This window comes from Cupressus sempervirens, chromosome 7 (genome assembly GCF_028749045.1).
Source record: "Cupressus sempervirens isolate cs-2001-9-10 chromosome 7, ASM2874904v1, whole genome shotgun sequence".
NCBI classification, from domain to species: Eukaryota; Viridiplantae; Streptophyta; class Pinopsida; order Cupressales; family Cupressaceae; genus Cupressus; species Cupressus sempervirens.
The window spans coordinates 24807516-24828592 of record NC_143124.1 but is presented as its reverse complement, the minus strand read 5'-3'; positions in this window follow the sequence as shown (position 1 = coordinate 24828592).

The following is a 21077-nucleotide window of genomic DNA, read 5'->3' as shown; positions in this document are numbered from 1 at the left end:
TGTTGCCATCAATGCCAAATAGGGAGATTGTTGAATAATGTTGTCCTTGATGTCACACAAATGTCATATCAGTCATTAGTCTCAAGTTCACCGAGCTCAGACAGTTTGCAATGCAATTTACAGTACCAACCGAGCTCACTCGATCATCAAAGGAAATGTGGAAGACAGTGTTAACCGAGCTAACTCAGTCAACGAAGGAAATGTGAAAAGCTAGTGTTAACTGAGATTCACTCGGTCTCCAAAGGTTAGTTTCCACCGAGCTCACTCGGTCATCAAATGAATTATGGAAAAGTTAGTGTTAACCAAGCTTCACTCGGTCTCCAAAGGTTAGTTTCCATTGAGCTCACTCGGTCATCAAATAAATTATGGAAAAGTCAGTATTAACTGAGCTTCACTCAGTCTCCAAAGGTTAGTTTCCACCGAGCTCACTCGGTTATCTCAGGAAATTCAATAATTATTGAGTTCTCCCAGTGATTGATGGTTTGTCACGAAGTTCACTATATCAACCAAGCTCAGTCGGTTAACACAGGAATTATTTTTTGAACAAAGTTCACCGTGTAGGGTCGGCCAGTATAGGGATTTGCTAATTAATTACTTTTAGCTGACTATTGTAATTGTTTGTTTTAGTCAGTGATTTGAGCCGACTAAGATAATCTGAAAGGTATATATGGTCATTCAAGTTATGAATTAAATTGTGTGATTATGAAAAAGTTATGAATGTGAATTATAGTATGAAGAGGTGAATGTTGAGAAAAGTCTGATGGAGGATCAGATGTGTTAAAGGAGTTGCAAAGTTTCATTTGATCAGTAAGGATCCAGTCAAGCATAATAGAGATCTGCAATCAACAAAGATAAGTTGCACATTATATCAGGTCATTTCATTGTTTCTTTCTAACCATTGTAATAGTGTATTCAAAATCTCTTAACAGAGTTGGTTTAACAACCATTCAATAAATCCTCTAACAAGGTGACAGTTCAATTGAATTGTTCTAAAGACCTCTAGCAAGGCCACTCCTAACAGGGTGATTAAATCCTTTAACAGGGTCACACCTAACAGTGTGTTTTTGTAACCTTTAACAGGGTTGGCTCCTAGTAGGGCTCACTTCAGAAGAGTGAAAAAGTTACATTGGTGGTTTTTCCCATATTGGGTTTCCACGTTAAAACTGGTGTCTCTTGTGTTCTTAATTCCTAAATTACTTTGTGCATGATATCATATCAGTTCTTAATATTTATCATTTGCTGCATTATCAAGTTTCAACATTTTATTGATCAAATCAAAGGTATATTCAGACATCTTAGGGACTATGGAAAGTTTTTGTAGTAACTGATTCACCCCCTTCCCCTCTCAGTTACTCTATTCTCATTTCCAACACACATATCTTCATATCTACATCTTGTTCAAAACAAACTCCTTCTTTGATCAGTTTCATTCTCACCACTCAGCAGGATTCTTCTATTAACTAGGACTTCTCCTCTTTCATCCTCTTCAAAATGTTAGGATCTAGCATCTTCATCAACATGTGCAACTCTCGCTTGACCTTTATTCTTTGATCTATTCTTCCTTGGCACTGGGTACATTCAAATGTTCTATGCCCTTCTCTATAGTGAAAACATTTTCCACAGAAGCCTCCTCTTCCTCTTTGATCTTTATTGTTCTGATCGTGGAAATTATTGGAATATTTTCCACTTTGGTTCTAGTTGCTACTTCTAGTCTCATCCTTTTTTTTCTAATCACCATTATGACCTTGATAAGATCATCTGCCAAATCTTCCACCACGACCTCTTCCACTATTCTTATTGTCAATCTTCTTGCTCAATTTCTCCTTAACTCTTAGGGTAAATCGGTATGCCTCCTTAATACTGCTCATTCAAACTAGACTTAGCTTGTCCTAAATGCTTGGCCTTAACCCATTAAGATATTGGGAAAATTTCTCTTTAATAGCTTCTACATGGCTAGTTCTAATTAGAACTCGATAGAACTCTTTGATAGACTCTTGAACAAATTTTTTTGCTTGCTTCATTCCTTGTATCTTCTTTAACAGATCAAGCTCATAATCCATGGGAATGAATTATCACTTGATTTTAGCTATCATCTGATCCCATCTAGTGATTTTGTCCTTTTCTTTTCTATTTCACTCCAACTGAACCTCTTGCCACTAGATCTTTGCATGTCCCTTCAGTTTTTCCTTTGCAAACTTGACCCTATCTGGATCCTCAATATCTTCATACTCAAAGTACTCCTCTAGTTCATTGATCCAATCAATCAGCTCTTCTAGCTTAAGATTTCCTGAAAATGTGGGAACCTCAAACTTAAGTCTTTTTCCAACCTTGGAGATGGCCCTATAAAGCCTTTCTTCCTTTGGATTTAGAACTACCTCTGCTTCAACATTTCCTTCTACTTTGTCCTCATCCTTGCTTCCATATGTTATAGGAAGATTTATTCCTCTTTACATTTGTTCTTCCAATTCTTGCATTTTCCTTTGGAGGGCTTGAAAACCCTTAGGTGTAACACCTACAACTCTTCCACCACACTCTCTTCATGCAGGCATTTTTGCACTTCTGCTGAAACCCTAGTGCAAACTACCTCACAATCAGCAATCTGTCTATATGCTCAGCCCAAACCACGGTCCTAGTGTAAACTGCCTCACAATAGGCAATTTTTCCACACACTCAAGAACTCTAGCTCTAATACCACTTGATGCAGGGGACTCCTCTTAATACCATAAACTCATAACAAAAACAAAGAAACAATAGTAAATGCAAGAAACAAAATATGGTCTTCTTATTATCATTGCAATTGTAGAATTATAGAATTCTCAATTACAATATACTAACCCAAATGGGTACCTTCATTACAATAATATGCAAGATAGTGTTGTGAACTATCACCTAGAGTTGTCCTAGACAATTTTTGTGTCTTTCTTAAATAGGAAGTTTTATGCCACCCGGGATGGTTCTAGATGCTCATATTTAATACCTAGGGCCGATAGACCCTAACAATAAACATAGAGTTGGCAAAATACATCTTTGACAAATTATTTTAGAAATTTTGGTAGCCCAACTTCCAAGGGCCATAACTCATGAACCATTGCTCCAATTTGCTATTATAACCACTTTTCAGAAATGCCAACTCCTGATGTACAGACTCAAAATTGTGCCAGTGCCCTTTTGTCAAGTTTTTAGACCTCATTCGAGCACTCTAACGCCTCCAACAGTGAGCCTAAAGATTTTTTTACAAATTTTTTCCACCAAAAATCTAGAATAACTTCTCTAATACTTAAGCTGGAGCAATGGGATTTTTATGGTAGGCTTATATCTCTAAAATGAACCTTCCTGTAGAAAATGAGAACATTCTAAGCTTGTACGAAAAACTTACTAGAAATAACAAGTCCCCATAAATAGCAACCACCCTATCTACTAGTCCTTATTAAAATAGAAAAGGCTAAAAATAAAACATTTTTGGTTGATGTAAGATTGCCCTTACACCCAGGATGCTCCTACATCAAGATCTGAAGATGTAGCCAGAATTTGGTGAACTCTGAATCAAATCATTTGTCTCTTGTTCTTTCTTATGCATATTTTGTCTACTTTTTTTTTTCCACTTTTCTAAGTATTATCTATTCAATTCACAAGAAACATTAGTTACGATCTTTATATTAAATATGTACCCTAGTGAATCTTAAAATTCTAAGTGATTCATAACAAGAAGATAACAGATCATTAGGGGAGTAGCCAAGATAGCAAATTTGGAGAAGAGCTAGTGTCTACAGTTTAGAAACAAGGAGGCTACTTAGTGGCTTGCGAGCACAAGTTGAGATCTTAAAAGTTTTTACCAAATTGGTGTTATGTTACAGAACTGGGCTAGCTATCATTTGAGTTGGATCTTGTAGAACTATTATAATTTCTTTGTATATGGCCAAAACCAGGAAGGCCTTACAGCCCAACACATTGCTTGTAATCAATTATTTTATGAATAAAGAGTTTTGAATTGGTATCACATCTTGCACTATTGTATTGTTTCCGTTGTGTGGTTATTTGTCTAGGGATAGGAAATCTCCTCTGGGGACTCTTCTACCTTGCACTACATCAACTTAGATGCACATAAGAAAAATTCTAGTTGGTTGAACCAATTAGAAATGATAATAACCAATCATATCCAATAGGGTTAGTTGTTATAAAGGTATAGATTATCCCCTTACAAGAACTATACAGGTAATTAGAGAGTGAGAGATTAATTGTAAATATTTATTTATTTTCTATATTATTAATATTACTCAATAAATTAAATTTTATTTTGTAGGCACCTATTATTAGCAAATAATAATTGACAACAATGGTGTTCAATTTGTTGAATACATGCCTGGCCAAAAATATGGTGCATTATAGCCACTTAGTTTTAGGCACAAAGATTCAATTTCACATCATGCCAAAAAAAGGATGTAGCAAACCAAAGTGGAGGTTAGATATCGAAGAACATGAAAAGTTGTTTGAGATTATTGAAGATAGAGAGGATTCATGTTATATGTATCAAGAGCTTTAAATGTTAAGAAGTTTTTATATTTCATTACTTTGATATTTCTCTTATCTATCTATAGTACTTTTGCATACACATGTACAAGTTACATACATGTTTATCTCATTGTCATTTTTTTTTTTACATTGCTTTAAGTATTTATTCAATTGATATACATTTTTCTTTTTTTTACATTTTTTTAAGTGTATAAATGTAGATATAATGTTCTAATTTCTTTAGATGAAATAGTTATATGTAGGTGCATAATTCTTATGTGTCATGTGTATGCCTAAAATTTAAACACACTTCTATGAGTCATTATGTCCAAGATTGTTCAAAAATGAGGTCTCAAATGGCAGTGCATAGCTCTCTATTCATGGAGTGCAAGGGTTTGTAATGGAGGCCCTCAATTTGACCTAGTTTGTGCCCATGCAAGTACACCATGAAACAAGATATTCAAGGATTAAAATATGAATGCAAATGAAGATGCAAACTAATCTAAATGATGACAATGCAAAGCAATGCAAGAAAAGAAACCTAATCTATGAAAAGGAATAACAATGTAATATTAATCTATGAAAATAAATATGGATCTAAGCTAATATGCAAATGCAAGGATGCATGAGAGAAGAAGACAAAAAGATATAAGTTCTCCACAAAAGGCTTTAGTATTCAAACTCCTTCAAAAATTGCTCTTCGAACCTGCAACATAACAATAGCATAATAATAGATGTATTCAAACCTACAGCATAACAATAGAATAATTGTGGATGTAAAAAATGAGGAGAGGGGTCTCCCTTATAAAGAAAAAAGTGGAAGTGGGAAGCATCTCACAACCAATATGGAATAATAGAGTTTGATCCATGTGAGACAAAATTCTACCAATGAGAAAAGAGGAGGAAAATTAAATGAGGGAAGGAAAGAATTTATTTAATTTTCATTTGTTTCATTTCTTTTTTCACATGGGATTTATTTAATTAAAAGGGAGCAAGTTCTTTTAATTAAATAGGAAATATTTAATTTAATTAAAAGAAGGTTTTTTCTCTTAATTAATTAAATGTGGATGAATTTAATTAAAAGAGAGGTTTTCTTTTAATTAAAAGGGAGATTTTCTTTTAATTAAATAAGACTTAGGGTAAAATGATCAACCTTAGAAAAATAAATAATCAAATTTGATCAAGGAAATTGATTTGAATTGATTTAATAAAATATTGCAAACCACTGATTCAAAAAATTTGATAAATTGAATAATGGGGGCCCATAGTCTAGGTGACCATTTTAGGGTGCATACATTTGCCCCTCTCTGAATAATGTGTGATCGATTGGGAACACATGTAGTCAAAGAAAGAAATTGGAGTGTGAGATCGATTTGGGATCACAAAACAACCCAAATGTGTGGTCAATTTGGGAACACATCAGGAAAAAGAATAAAAATAAATTTTAACTTTAAAAAGTCGAAGATAAAATTGAATCAAGGATTGAAGTTGATAGGTACTGCCCCCTCATGATCAAAATCAAAATGAGATAGAGGAGAAACAAAAAATTGATAAATTTGATCAAATCAAACAAAAGATAAAGATCTTGATGTAAGATGAAAGATGTAAGAATCATAGAACCAAGGTAGATCATCAAGCATGAAATATTATGCTCCAAAGTTGAATTAGAAGAAAAGAAGTGGGGTAAAATCAAATGGAAGGTAGAAATTTGGAAGATATGGAAAGAAACAGGAAGAAGAATATAAAATTTTCCATAAGAAATAGAATGATCCAAAATCAATCAACTATTTAAGATAGAAATTTTGATTGAGATCTTGAAAGAAGATAAGGAAATGAAGATCAAAGCATGATGACTATTGATTAAAAGTCCACAATAAAGATGAAGGGAAAACCCTATCAAACTCATAATGCATCCTAAAAATGCAAGCTAACATGAAGTCTAATAATCTACATGAAAATGCAAAGGTGTACTTGCAACAGAGCAACTATAACATAGGATTTTGTGTACATCATTCATTAGAGAATGTAAAAGAATTTATTTTCATCATTGGGCCATTATTAATGGATGTCAAAAATTCACACAATGATCACTAGTCACAAAGACAACTATGAAGATATGAATGTGATTTATATCATATTGGAATGTGGAAAGATTCTAACATAAGCATCAAAGACATAAAGGTTAAGATAGCTGCAATGTTAGCTAACCCAATTTAATGTAGCAAAACTATGCTTGCATCAAGGCATAGATGCCAAGATTACCATAAGAATGGTTATGCAAAAATACTCAAGGATGACGCCTCAAATCTTCTAAGTGTTTCAAGGGGACAACAAGAGACACTCTAGAGTTTCTAGACCACACCCACAAGTGGAAAACAAATAAAAACATGCCCCATGCCCCAAGTCCTCTAGTTATGCATCCCAGAGAGACTTATCAGACAAGGACACTTAAACAAAAATCAATAATAGTCAGCACACAAAGAAAAGGTCATGACATAAGTCAACCATTAAGTGTTTGTGTTTAAAAATTTAAATGTGTTAACTAATACTGAGTTTCGACGATAAGTGTTGAATTCTTGCAAGTAGGTAAGATCACATGATGACACTAGGTAAGACCAAACTGATAAGTGTTGAAAAAAACTCGACATTAGAGGTCATATTGAAAAATACATTTGGGGTGGTATTGAAAAACACTGTTTGTGAGATGTCCTAAAGACTAATGCATCCAACAGATTGAAGCTAACACAGTTATGGCCCCTAGACAAAGACCAATTCCAAACCAAGGTAACAAGGACAAGGCATGATAGAGAAAGGCTAAGTGTGAAGGATGCACATTAAGAAGCAGGGGTGCAAAGGCCTCAAGTAGCACCCATTTCTAGATTTTCACCACTTGGATTTTATTTTTTAGGACTTTTTATTAAAAAAATTGGATTTTGCTACCAAGGTGCCTATTTCCAAATTTTCACCAAGGCACTTTTTCTAATTTTTTGAATTTTTTTAATTTTTATTTTGATTTTTTGTATTTTTGGAATTTTTTTTTTTTTTGGAGATACATCAAAGTGCTTATTACTAAGATGATCATTTTTTCAGGACATTTTCCAATTTTTAGTATTTTCACAATATATATCATTTCTTTTGGATTTTTGAACTATATGATTTTTTAATATTTTTTTAAGATCAATAAATATATAGAACTAATATAAAATTCCCCCAAATAGAATGGGCATCAAACTCTCAAGCAATATCACATCATGTAGTCCCAATGTTTAGCAAGGTGGAGGACAAGAGTGATTAGCAAGCTGGTGGAAGAAATGAAAGACACGAGAATGAATGAGAATAAAGGGAAGAAATCCCCAAGGAAAAACTCCTCAATAGTACCTAAGCTAGGGGAAAATTGTCATGTAAAGCACATTTGGACAAGAAATGAAAGCCCAACATAAGATAATTCACAAAAGCATAATGTAAAAGTGGGAAAGATGCAATCCAAAGGAGTAGACATGTCAAGAGGCTTCATAGCATCATATTTTACTCTTTTTATTAGATCAAGACCAAAGGGGTAAATGGGAAAAGGATAGTAAAAGAGTAGAATGAATGGAGGAAAATAGATATGAAGGCTAAACATGAAACAAATGAAAACAATTTCATCATAAGATAGCTCACAAGATAGCCAAATGTTTGTGTATAAGTCAACATTGTCAAGATCAAAGAGAGAAGACATAATGGATGAAAGATGTAGAAGAACTACACATGATGCCTGATTGTCAAGTTTCCATCATGGTACTTACCCAATGTACCTCAAGGGAGTGGTTTTCACCATAGGATGAATTTATTTCTCATTACTTTTGCTACCAAGGTGCGTGATTACTAAGTTTTCACCAAGGCACATTTTCAAAATTTTCATTTCATTTCTTTCTTCTTTTCATTTTTCATTTTTTTTTGAATTTTTTGGAAGAAGTCAAGCATATGAGATAATTCTCCTTGAAAATTTAAACCATGACATGCAAAGGATTTTGAATGATATGCTGAAAGATGTTGATAGGGAAAGGAAGATGGAAGACAAAAATGGAGGATATGGCTCTATGCAAAGCAAGTGAGATTGGAAGATGGAAATGAAGGCAAGATCAATGTTAACACACACCTTGAAGGATGGCAAGAGGATGGAGAAAATGTGAATGAAGGAATACATGAAGAGATATGGTGAGTGAATAGAAGAGGTTGCAATTTAGGCACATGGAATGGAAGAATTATTTTGGAAGAAGATGAATTGGAATATTTTGGAAGCTTGAATGTCAACTTCAATTGTTGTTCAACATTAGACTCTCTCAAGAGAGACTTTGGAATCCATATAGCCATAGGCCTCTTTTCATTTATTTTTGGTGATTTAGGGATAATATCTTCAATTATGGATTTTGGAACCCATACTTGTCTTATAATTTTTTTCCTAGATATCTCTTTTGACATTATGCCCCCATGTCGATTAAAGGAGACATGGTGGTCTTCTTTTTTATATGGATTCTTGAATTTCTTCTTTCAATTATATTGAACATTCAGGTTACTTTCAAAAGACTTGGGACTTGTGGAAGAAGAAGGATAATATGACGGGTTTAGGTAAGTGGGTGGATGAAAAGGATTCAAGGATATGCATCTACATTGATCTTGAGGAAAGATAGGAGAGGGATGGATGTAAGGTCCCAAGATGGATGATGAATTAGGAGAGTTGGGACGGGAAAGTAAAGGGACATAAGGACCCAAGATGGAAGGAAGATGTGAAGAATTTAGTAGTGGTGGAGGAGGTCCAAGGATAGATGTGGAAGATGCAAAAGGGTAATTAATAAGTTCATCAACATCTATGTGACAATCAAGGACATCAACATCTTTAGAGTGAGCATTAGGATTTTCAATAGAATCAAGAACATCTTGAATAGTACCAACTTCTTTGATAGGAGTACTTGAATCTTGAGAAGACTAAGGAAGAGTAGAAAGTGGAAGGGAACATGGAGTGGTAGAATAAGAAGATGGAAGACTTTGATCTTGACAAGGATATTTGGATAGCATAAGCGTAGAGTTTTTCACTTGATTTTTAATAGGCTCAACATTGGAAGTAACAAAACTATTTTTAATAACCATAATAGAAGTATCATCTTTGGAAGGCACCACTATATTAAGGTCATTTTGATTGTCAATAAGCTCAATGGTGTAAGTAGTAGCTTGATCTTGTGTAGGAGAAGACTTAATACATGGTGGAATGAATGAGGAAGGGCACAAAGGATCAAAAGAACCATAAAATGGACTAGAGACATCATGAAAATAATTGGATGACATGGATGGTTCTTTATCTTAATCTTTCTTTATATTATTTTCTTTATCATTTTTAGAGCCCTCTTCACATGAAGCCACTCTTAATGAGAAGAAAGAATTTTGGAATTGTATGGAAGACTTTGGAATAGATGATGAAGGACTAGCTGAAGTAGGCATTATAGTGCATGAAGCCTTAGTCTCTTTAGGTTTAGTATTGTCAAAAGTATTTGCAGCCAAGTGAAGGTTAACTTGAGTTTCTTTAAAAGGTAGCCCTTGAAGATAACTATATGGAACCACATGAAAAGCATTAAGATCTTTGTTAGATTAAGGATTGGTAGAAGATTCGAGAGACTCATAATCTTTAGGGTATGTATGGATAGTGGAGGAAGTAGAAAATGGAAGGCGAGCATCACAAGACAAAGGTTCAACATTAACATGATCTTTCTGAAGAGTATAATCTTTATTTTTAGCATAAGGGTTCTTAGAAGAGGAACTCATATGTCATTGATGTTTTATTTTAGTGCAAAAAAATGCTTTCTCTTCCTCAAAAAATGTAGATTTATCATTTAGGTATTGTTCACAAAATTTATCAATGTTGTTTTCAAGATTTGAGTCATATGGATTACCATCAATATCTATCCATGACTCATCCCCTTTAAGCACAAGCATAGGACTAGGAGGACTTTTAGGACTCATAGGAACATAATAGTCATCGTCATCATAATCATTGTCACTATAGGCATTATAGATAGGAATATTAAAAGACTTTTCATGTTGTTCATTATGGCATGTCTCAATAAGAGGTATAAGACTCTTGGTAGAAGTAGAAGAAGAATGATATCATGAAGAAGAGGTAGGTGAAGACCTACATGAATGATATTTAGAAGAATCATGGTATGATTTGGAATATGAAGAATGTGAATGATATTTAGAAGAATCATAATAAGACTTAGAAGATGAAGAATGTGAATGATATTTAGAAGAATCATGATAAGCCTTAGAAGATGAAGAATGTGAATGATATTTAGAAGAATCATGATAAGACTTAGAAGATGAAGAATGTGAATAATATCTAGAAGAATCATGATGAGACTTGGAAGATAAGGAATATTTGGAAGAAGGATATTGTGATCTGATCTTGTGTATGACCCTAGCAAGAATGTTTGATTTCTTACCTATTTCAATCATTTTTGTCACATGTTTAGCATCCATATATCTATTGTAGTAACAACATTTTTCAAATTCAAGAAGGAGGCCGAGTTCATCTGAGCTCAAATGAAGATCCCTAACAAGATATTCAAGATCCATGGTTCTAGAAGAAGAAGAATCAAGCATGGAAGAAGAGAAAGGGTGAATAGAAGAAGGTAGGCTATATGATAATAGGAGGAAAAAAAATCGAGAAGACATGAAGACGAGGAAGAATGGAAATGAGAGACTAGAAAGACATGGAAGGTGAAGAAGAAACAAGACCAAGAGTCATTTTGTGAAATTTAATACCATTTGAGTTCATTTGAATGTTAAGCAACATGTAATAGCACTTGTAACCAACATGAAAGAAAAGGTGCTAGTTGATAGGATAACCCTAAGAAATGTTGGTAGCAAACTAGGATAGAAAAAGTACTCACTTGTCCAAAAGAGAAATGATAAGATAAAATATTACAATAGGTGTAAACCAACACTACCATAGAGGTGCCCACAACTTTGGGTGAATACCCTAGCACATATGGACCAGGAGGATAATTTACCCAAATTTTAATTAATTAAAATTGTATTTTCATGAAAGTGGATGGACAGGAGATTACTAAGACTCTCCAAGTGTAATATCAAAGAATCCAAAGTATATCTTTCTCAACAAGGACAATCTCTAACTCACCAACTCCAAACAAGGTCTCTTGTGAAATTAGTGATTAATAATTCAAGAGGTCAAAGCACAATAACCCAAGGTGCAAACAAACTTCTAACAATGGGGTAAGTAGCCTAATATGATCTAGATCAACTTAGGTAAATTGAACATAATAGGACAGCAAAGTAGTTTGATTGTAAAATCTTGACTCAAGAACTCAAATTTTGTTCATTTTAAATGTCCAACTAGGTGTATCAATAGATTTTTAATCAGTTTTATAAATAAAGAGTTGTGAATTAGTATCACATCCCGCACTGTTGTATTGTTTCCACTGCGTGGTTATTTTTTTGGGGCTAGGACATCTCCTTTGGGGACTCTTCTACCTTTCACTGCATCAACTTAGATGCACATAAGAAAAATTCAAGTTGGTTGAATCAACTACAAATGATGATAACTAGTCATATTCAACAGGGTCAGTTGTTATAAAAGGTATAGATTATCACCTTACAAGAACTATACAAGTAATTAGAAAGTGGGAGATTAATTGTAAATCTTTATTTATTTTCTATATTATTAATATTATTCAATGACGTAAATCTTATTTCTTACGTACCTATTATTAGCAAATAAAAATTGACCACAATGGTGTTCAATTTGTTGAATACATGCCTAGCCAAAAATATGGTGCATTATAGCCACTTAGTTTTAGCCACAAAGATTCAATTTCATATCATGCAAAAAAAGGACATAGCAAAGCAAAGTGGAGGTTAGATATTGAGAAGCATGAAAAGTTGTTGGAGATTTTTGAAGATAGAGAGGATCCATGTCATATGTATCAAGAGCTTTAAATGTTAAGAAGCCATTATATTTCTTTACTTTGATATTTCTCTTATCTATCTATAGTACTTTTGCATACACATGTACAAGTTATGTACATGTTCATCTCATTACTTATTACTTATTTAATATATATAGATGTTGCTTTTTTTTTACATTGCTTTAAGTATTTATTCAATAGACATACATGTTTCTTTTTTTTAATAATTTTTTAAGTGTATAAATGTAGATATAATGTTCTAATTTCTTTAGATGAAATAGTTATGTGTAGGTGCATAATTCTTATGTGTCATGTGTATGCCTAAAATTTAAGTACACTTCTTTGAGTCATTATATCCAAGATTGCTCAAAAATGAGATCTTCAATGGTGGCTCACAGTTCTATATTCATGGAGTGCAAGGGTTTGTAATGGAGACCCTTAGTTTGACCTAGTTTGTGCCCATGCAAGTACACCATGAAACAAAAGATTCAAGGATAAAAATATGAATGCAAATGAAGATGCAAACTAATCTAAATGATGAAAATGCAAAGAAATGCAAGAAAAGAAACCTTATCTATGAAAGGAAATAAAAACGCAATATTAATCTATGAAAACAAATATGGATCTAAGCTAATATGCAAATGCAAGGATAAAACCTCATGATAAAAGTCATGGATGCATGAGAGAAAAAGACAAGAAGATAGAAGTTCTCCACAAAAGGCTTTAGTATTCAAACTCCTTCAAAATTTGATCTCCAAACCTACAGCATAACAATAGCATAATAATGTATGTATTCAAACCTACAGCATAACAATAGAATAAATGTGAATGTCAAAAATGAGGAGAGGGGTCTCCCTCATGAAGAATAAGACATGGAATTTATGCAAGTTTCTTGTAGGTAAAAGAACTTTATAGAATAAGTGGGTTTACAGGTTGAAAGAAGAGGAAGGAGGTAAGAAAATATTTAAAGCCAGGTTAGTTGTGAAAGGATTTGCAAAGAAAAAGGGCATTGATTTTGATGAGATATTTTCTCCTACTATTAAGATGACTTGATTTTCATTTAGAGTAGCTTGATGTTAAAACAACCTTCCTTCATGGTGATTTGGATGAAGAGATATATATGGCTCAACCATACAGATTTGCGATCAAAGATAAGGAGAACTTAGTGTGCAAATTGAAGAAAAGTTTATATGGCTTAAAGCAAGCACCTTGGCAATGGTATCTAAAATTTGACAGTTTTATGCATGAGCATGGATACAATAGGTGTCATTCAGATCATTGTGTTTATTTTAAGAGGTTGGATGATAACAGCTACACTATTTTATGTTTATATGTTGATGATATGCTTGTAGCTAGGTATAACATGGATCACGTTAAGGGGCTAAAATGAAAATTAGCACATGAATTTTCTATGAAGGATTTGGAGGCAACAAAACAAATCCTTGATATGAAGATTTGCAGAGATAGAAAGAACAAAACATTAACACTAGCTTAGGATGATTATGTGGAGAAGGTGTTGCAATGTTTCTCTATGGAGAATGCTAAAGCTGTCAGCACACCTTTACCTAGTCATTTGAAGTTGACTAAAGAGATGTGTCCTAAGACACAGGAAGAGGAGGATAAGATTTCCAAGGTATCCTATGCTTCAACTATAGGAAGCTTGATGTATGCTATGGTATGTACTAGGCCAGATATTGCACATGTAGTGGAAGTCATTAGTATGTTTATGAGTCATCCAAGAATTGAGCATTGGAATGTCATCAAATGGATTCTCAAATATTTGAGAGGAACATCTAATAAGTGTTTACACTTTGGGGGCTCTATTACTGATTTACAACACAATATTGACTCATATTTGGTAGTGTATATTGATATCAAGTGGAGTACTATAGGTTATGTCTTTATTTTTGGTAGGGCAACCATGAGCTTAGTTTCTAGGTTACAAAAGGTTAATGCTTTATCCACTACAAAGGCAGAGTATGTAGCTACTATAGAGGTAGCCAAGGAGATGATATGGCTTCAATTCTCCTTGGAAGAATTGGGACACCCTCAGAAGGAAAATTCTTTGTTTACAGATAGTCAATGTGCCATTCATCTTGCAAAGAATTCAGTTCTACATTCAAAGACCAAAAACATACAATTGTGGTACCATTTCTTTCAACCAGTTTTGGAGGATGGACAATTAAAGATGGAGAAGATACATACAATTGAAAATCTAGTAGATATTTTGACAAAGGTAGTAACAAGGGAGAAGTTGAACTCCTGTTCAGCTTTGGTTGGTCTTCTAGACTGAACATGAATAAAAGAATAGAAAATAGCAGAGTCTAGGGTGGTTTGATCCAGTGGTAACCTCATGGAGTAGCGGCATATCTACAGGATCAGTCTCAAAGTGGGAGATTGTTGTTTAGTGTGGAGCCTGATCAGTCCCCAAGTGGGAGATTGTTAGATTGTGGTGACTGATCAGGAAAGTACTGTACATACTTCATAAATTCTTTAGGGCTCAAGGCATCGCCCCCAAAAACAATTTTAGCCCTATTTTATCAAGATTTTGGGCTGACATGTAATTATTAATTATAACCCTAAAGTGGTAAAAATATTTGTATAAAAGAGCTTAAGGTTAGGGATTGTTTCATAGTGGTGATGTGAAAATTGGTTCTTGCAGCTTTATTGAGCTGTAAGGGATTACAGATTATAATCAGGTAAAAATTACTAGATCATAATAATATCGGACTTGCTGTTTGGTGGAAATAGCCCAAGGATTGAGAGAACCACGTTAAATCTTGGTGTCTTGTGTTCTTTTCTGTGTGATCTATTATTATTTTTATTGGTTATATTGCCATGTAATTGTTATTTTTGCCTGTGGTTTAATCCTAACATTTACTTAATTATAAATTACACACACACACACACACACACACACACACACATATATATAAAATATTTTTTATACACATTTACAACACACATGTACATTTATCTAAAACATATTTTCATAAACTCATAGAACAGGTAAATTTGTTACACATTAACAATTATCTAAAAAATATTGTATAGAGATTTAAAAAACATACATCCACATTTATGTAAAAGATATTTTATAAATTTTGAAAACATGTATGCAAATATGAAATATGTCAATGTAAACAATTTTCTATTTCAAAAAAATATTAGTAGAATTTGAACAAAGGAAAGAGTGTACAAGTTGAAGACTTGGAAGACATGTATGTCAAGAACCAATTCAGGGTTTATGGGATAAATCCTAAAATATTTTCTTCTAGCTATTAAGAGCATCTTTATGCACCTAGTTTGTATGATGTAGGAGCTTCCTAGGGTAGTTGGTAATCTTATAAGTTGGACTAGTTTTGACCTTGAAGTTGGAGAACCTAGTTGAAAATAGGTGATACTTGGTCACTATTGGGAAGTTCTTGGCTATTGTTTTTCCCAATGAAATCGGTGACTAAAGGAACATGGTAAAGATTATGGTGCTTAATGATGTTTGGTTGGGATTATTCTTGGTGGAACTCATGCTCGGTGATCTTTAGGAAACTCGGTAAATGGTTAAGCTTGGTTGAAATTGCACTCAATGAATGTTCAAGTGGCTTGGTGGCTATTGGAGATACTTGGTTGGTGATGTTTTTTCTTAGTGGAGTATAGTTTTGTTGGATCTAGTTGGCCATCTTGTGCATTATATATATGTGATCATGATGTGGATTGATCATGGGATGTGTGGGGACCTATTTGGGGTTCTAGTTATTTATCTAATGTATATTTAATGATTGTTATAAGATGACTAAGGCATATTGGGTTTATTTTGGTTTTAGATGGTCATATTTGTAATAGACTAACATGTGGCTATACAAGTATAAAAGGAGGGTTCGGGTAGTGTTTAGGTATTGAGGTATTGGAGTAGTAGAGATTCAAGGAAGGAATTAGGAATCACAAATTTTAGATTAGAGCTAGCAGCTAAGTGTGGGCATAGGAAATAATAAGAGTTCTTTGTGGCTTGGGAGCACACATTTAGATCTTTCTTGGGGTTCCCACTGGATTTTTGTGTTTTTATAGATCTACATTTCATAGGATTTATTGGATATTACAAGGTCTTGCAAAACTGTTACTTGCTTTGTATTTGGTTGTAACTAGGAAGGCCTTATAGCTTAACACATTGCACATAGTCATTTGTTTTATGAATAAATAAGTTGATTTTAGTATCAGATCTTGTATATTGTGTTGTATTTCCATTGTGTGGTTATTGCTGGGGGTGTGGACTGTTGGAAGTCTTAGTGGGAAGCAAGATACTAAGAAAGGGGTGACTTAGGATCAATAAAACTTTTTACTGTTAAAAAATTAACTATATTCAAAACTAATCCATCTCATGTCTTAGATCACATACCACATTATCATAAACTTATAATGCTAAAATGAAATCTATCTAAGCATAACATCCATGAAAACATGAACTTATAACACAATGATTTTGATAACCCAGAAACACTTTAAGATGAAGATAAAACTGTGGTGGAGATGAAACCCACAAATATTTATTGTTGGAACAATAAATTGTGTTTATTAATGATACAATTTAATCATATTTGATAATCTAGCTTGTGAGGGGTTTTCTCTATTAAAATCTTTTGAGACTATTAGGTCTTACCTTGAGTAAAGTAGTTTACACTTACAATAAAGGACTATGTTAGGAGATTTAAATAGGTCTATTAAAACCACTCTATAAGAGATTTTACCTTACTCATTTATTCAAAATTGATTCAATACCTGATCCTTTAGTTTCCTCTAAAAGGTATTTACAGATATCCTCTCTTCAATATCTCAAATTGGTCTCCTTATCTAACATCTATGTTTTGCCCTTCACTACTAGGTTGCTCTATCTAATCTCCTTTTAGACTTAGCCTTAATGTCTCTATTCTAAGCATGCTCACTCCTTCACACTCACTTCTATATTCACACTGATCTTATGGTTAGAACCCTTATTAAAAAAAAAATAATAGAAAGTTCTAGATTAGGATAAACGATCCATATTTTATTCTTTTTCCATTTTACCCTTCTAATTTTCTGATTGGTTAATATGATTTTCTTGGGATTAATGTCATTTGACAAAATGCATAATCATCTCCTTAGAAGTCTCCACAATCTTTAAATTTTCATGTAGAACTCGGCTAAAATGATTTACATAAGTGTTTCCACCATTAAAAATTCATATGTCAAAACTAGTTTACTCGGCACTTTAATGTTCTAACTCTCGGTCATAACTAACATTAATTTATCACTTAGCTTCCATATACTTGACATATAATTCTTCACACGACATTAATTAACTTTCCAAATGACCAATCTCTACTATGTTACTTGGCATGCATGCCAACTCAGTCTCTACTGAGGTGCTTGGAAACTTTTGAATTGCTCGACAAGTATTGAAAATATGAACAAGTCCTTTGTAGCTCAGCCTTCTCTAAATGGTTCGGTCACAATGATTACTAACCAACACTTCCTTGGAAATGACTAAGTCTTAGACACAAATAGACAACTTGGGCTTAGAGATTAGCATTGGACATCACCTTTGGGGACCCTCTAGACCTTGGACTACATCAACTAGGATTCTAGTGGTACTTCAATAGGAGTTATTTTGAGCCAAGAAGGTAGATTTGTTTCTTACTTAAGTGAGAAGTTAAATGATGCCAACAGAAAATATATTTTTTATGATCAAATATTTTAGGTTATAGTTCAAGCATTCAATAATTGGAGACATTATCTTCTTCCTAAGGAGATTATTTTATACACTTATCATCAAGCCTTTTAATATTTGAACACTCGAGGGAAGTTAAATCAAAGGAATTTTAAATGGGTTGATTTTTTGTAGAGTTATACATTTGTTTTGAAATACACAAGCAAGAAGTCTAATAGGGTTACAGATGCTCTTAGTAGGAGATAACTTTTGCTGATAGAGATGCAAATTCAAGTTGTTGGGTCAAAGGAACTCAAAAGTTTGTAGCTAGAAGATTTTGATTTGGTGAAGCTTGGAAAGCATGTACATAACATATTACTCTAGATAAAAGTAAGTGGTTGAATTTCATCATCTAGGCTGATATACTATTTAGAGGAAATTAACTATGCATTCCAAGGAGTTCTATGAGGGAGAATTTCATCAAATAGAAGCATAGTGGAGGGTTGGTTGGACATTTTGGCCATAATAAAATGGTTTCTTAAGATAGTGAGAACTATTACTAGCCATAATTGTTGTAAGATGTCAAAAATTTTGTGCATATTTGCATAGTATGTAAGGTGGAAAAAGGAGAAAAGAAGAATGCATAGTTATATCAGCCATACATATGCCTGAGAAGTCATGGGAGGATATCAGTGTGGAATTTTTTATTTCCTTACCAAGAACTCAAAGAGGGCATGATTTAAATTTTGCGGTAGTTGACAGATTTTCAAAGATGATACATTTCTTTCCCTTCAAGAAGACTAATGATATTGTTCATGTGGCATAATTTTTTTTTAGAGAAGTGGTGAGACTGCATGGTCTACCAAAGAGCATAGTTTTAGATTGAGATACCTAGTTTTTTGGGTACTTCTAGTGCTCATTATGGAAGAAGTTAAGGATGGTTTTAAAGTTCATCTCATCACATCATCCACAAACTAATGGACAGGAAAAAGTGGTTAATAGAAGTTTGGGAAACTCATTGAGATATTTGGTTAGAGATAAACCAAAGGTATGGAATTTGATTTTACTACTGACTAAATTTGCATACAATAATTTTTCCAATAGAAGCACTATTAGATTAGGATTTCAGATAGTATATGGAAGTAGTCCTAGAAATGATTATGAATTAAGTAAACTGGACAAAGAGGATACAAGTAGTGTTGCAGATGAAGATTCTGTAGAGAAATTCAATAACATTCATGAGGAGGTGAGGAAGCATATCACTAAAGTGAATACATCATACAAGGATAAGATACATGAGAAAAGGATGCATAAGGAATTTTAGGTTAGAGATGAATCATGGTTCAATTGGGAAAGGAGAAATTTCTAGTGGGAACATATAATAAATTAAAGATGAAGTTTGGACCATGCAGAATAGTAAAGAAGCATGATTCAGGAAATTCCTATAAAGTAGAATTGCTAAGTGAACTGAATATTGCACTAATATTTAACATTTCATATCTAATAGAATATAATGAAGAAAATGTTGAAGATGAGGTTAAATAAGTATAATTGAGTAATATAGCAACTACTTCAACTACAAAGGAGATTTTAGATATAATAGATAGTTGTGTTAGTAAAATAACAAGAAACGTGATATGTCAATAATATTTGGTTAAATGGAAGGGATGACCTATTGAAGACTCATCATGACTGATAAAAGGAGGTTAACCATCTTGGTTTTCCTCTTAACACCTAAGGTGTAATAGGATAACTTCTCAAACTACCTCGAGTGTCTAATGCAAAAGAATCATGGGTATAAGGGCAATCTTTTATCACCCAAAAATATATATGTTTTGTCTTTTTCTAATAAGGGTTATTTTAGTCTAGAATTATTATTTTTGGAAACTTACTATTTTTAGTAAGTTGGTAGTTTGAGCTTAGAATGTTCTAATTTCATACATGGAGGTTCATTTTAGATATATCAACCTTTCAATGAAGTTTTATTGCAATACCAAGTGTATTGGTGAAGTTATTAAGAACTTTTGGTATAAATATTTGAACTCATTTTTGAAGGCCTTAGAGGCTCTAAAATGGGGTCAAACATCAACTAATAGTCCTTATGTTGTCAAGTGTTGTAGATTAGGAGGTGTCAATTCTGAAAAGAGGTTTCATAGTCAATAGTACAACAATTGATGAATTATGGCTTCTAAAGTTGTGCTACCCAAATTTCCAAAAAGATTTTTTTTGGTCAACTCCAATGCAAATAAATATAAAATATATATTAGGGTTAGTCAACCTCAAGGTCTTGGGCTAAAATTCTAGAACCTTCTTGAGCATTAGAAAATTTCTTATATAAAGAAGGTCCATCAAGGGGAGTATGTTCCATCAACAATATACTATTCTAATATGTTTATATCACTAATAATTATATAATCATTAATTAGTATTAGAGTTGACCAATTTTTTAATTGAGGGGATACTTTTTTTAATGTTTTGTTTAGATAAAAAATATCAATTATAGTTGCATGAACATTACTTTAATATATCCATTCTTTTATTTCAATTATTGCATGCTTAATATTGAAGAAGGTTTAATTCTTAAGAGTGCTTAACTCATTCAATCACATCAACAAATAAAAGATCACTTGATAACATGAACAAACTTTTAAAAATTAAATATGGAATACATTTGTAAGCTCTTAAATATTAGCATTGATCTTTGTCAACATAAAATATCCTAAAATTAGACAAAACTATATAACTCTAATAATTCAATTGAAGAGAATGATGGAATGTTCCTTTGTTATGCTATCCACTATAACTTAAATCTTCCAAATATATGATTAAATTTTATTTAACATTTCAAAACTTTAATCTATGAATTTTGCTAATTATATACATAAAGAAATGCTAGGACTCCTTACCCAAAAGGTTTAAGTAATCTTTAAGTT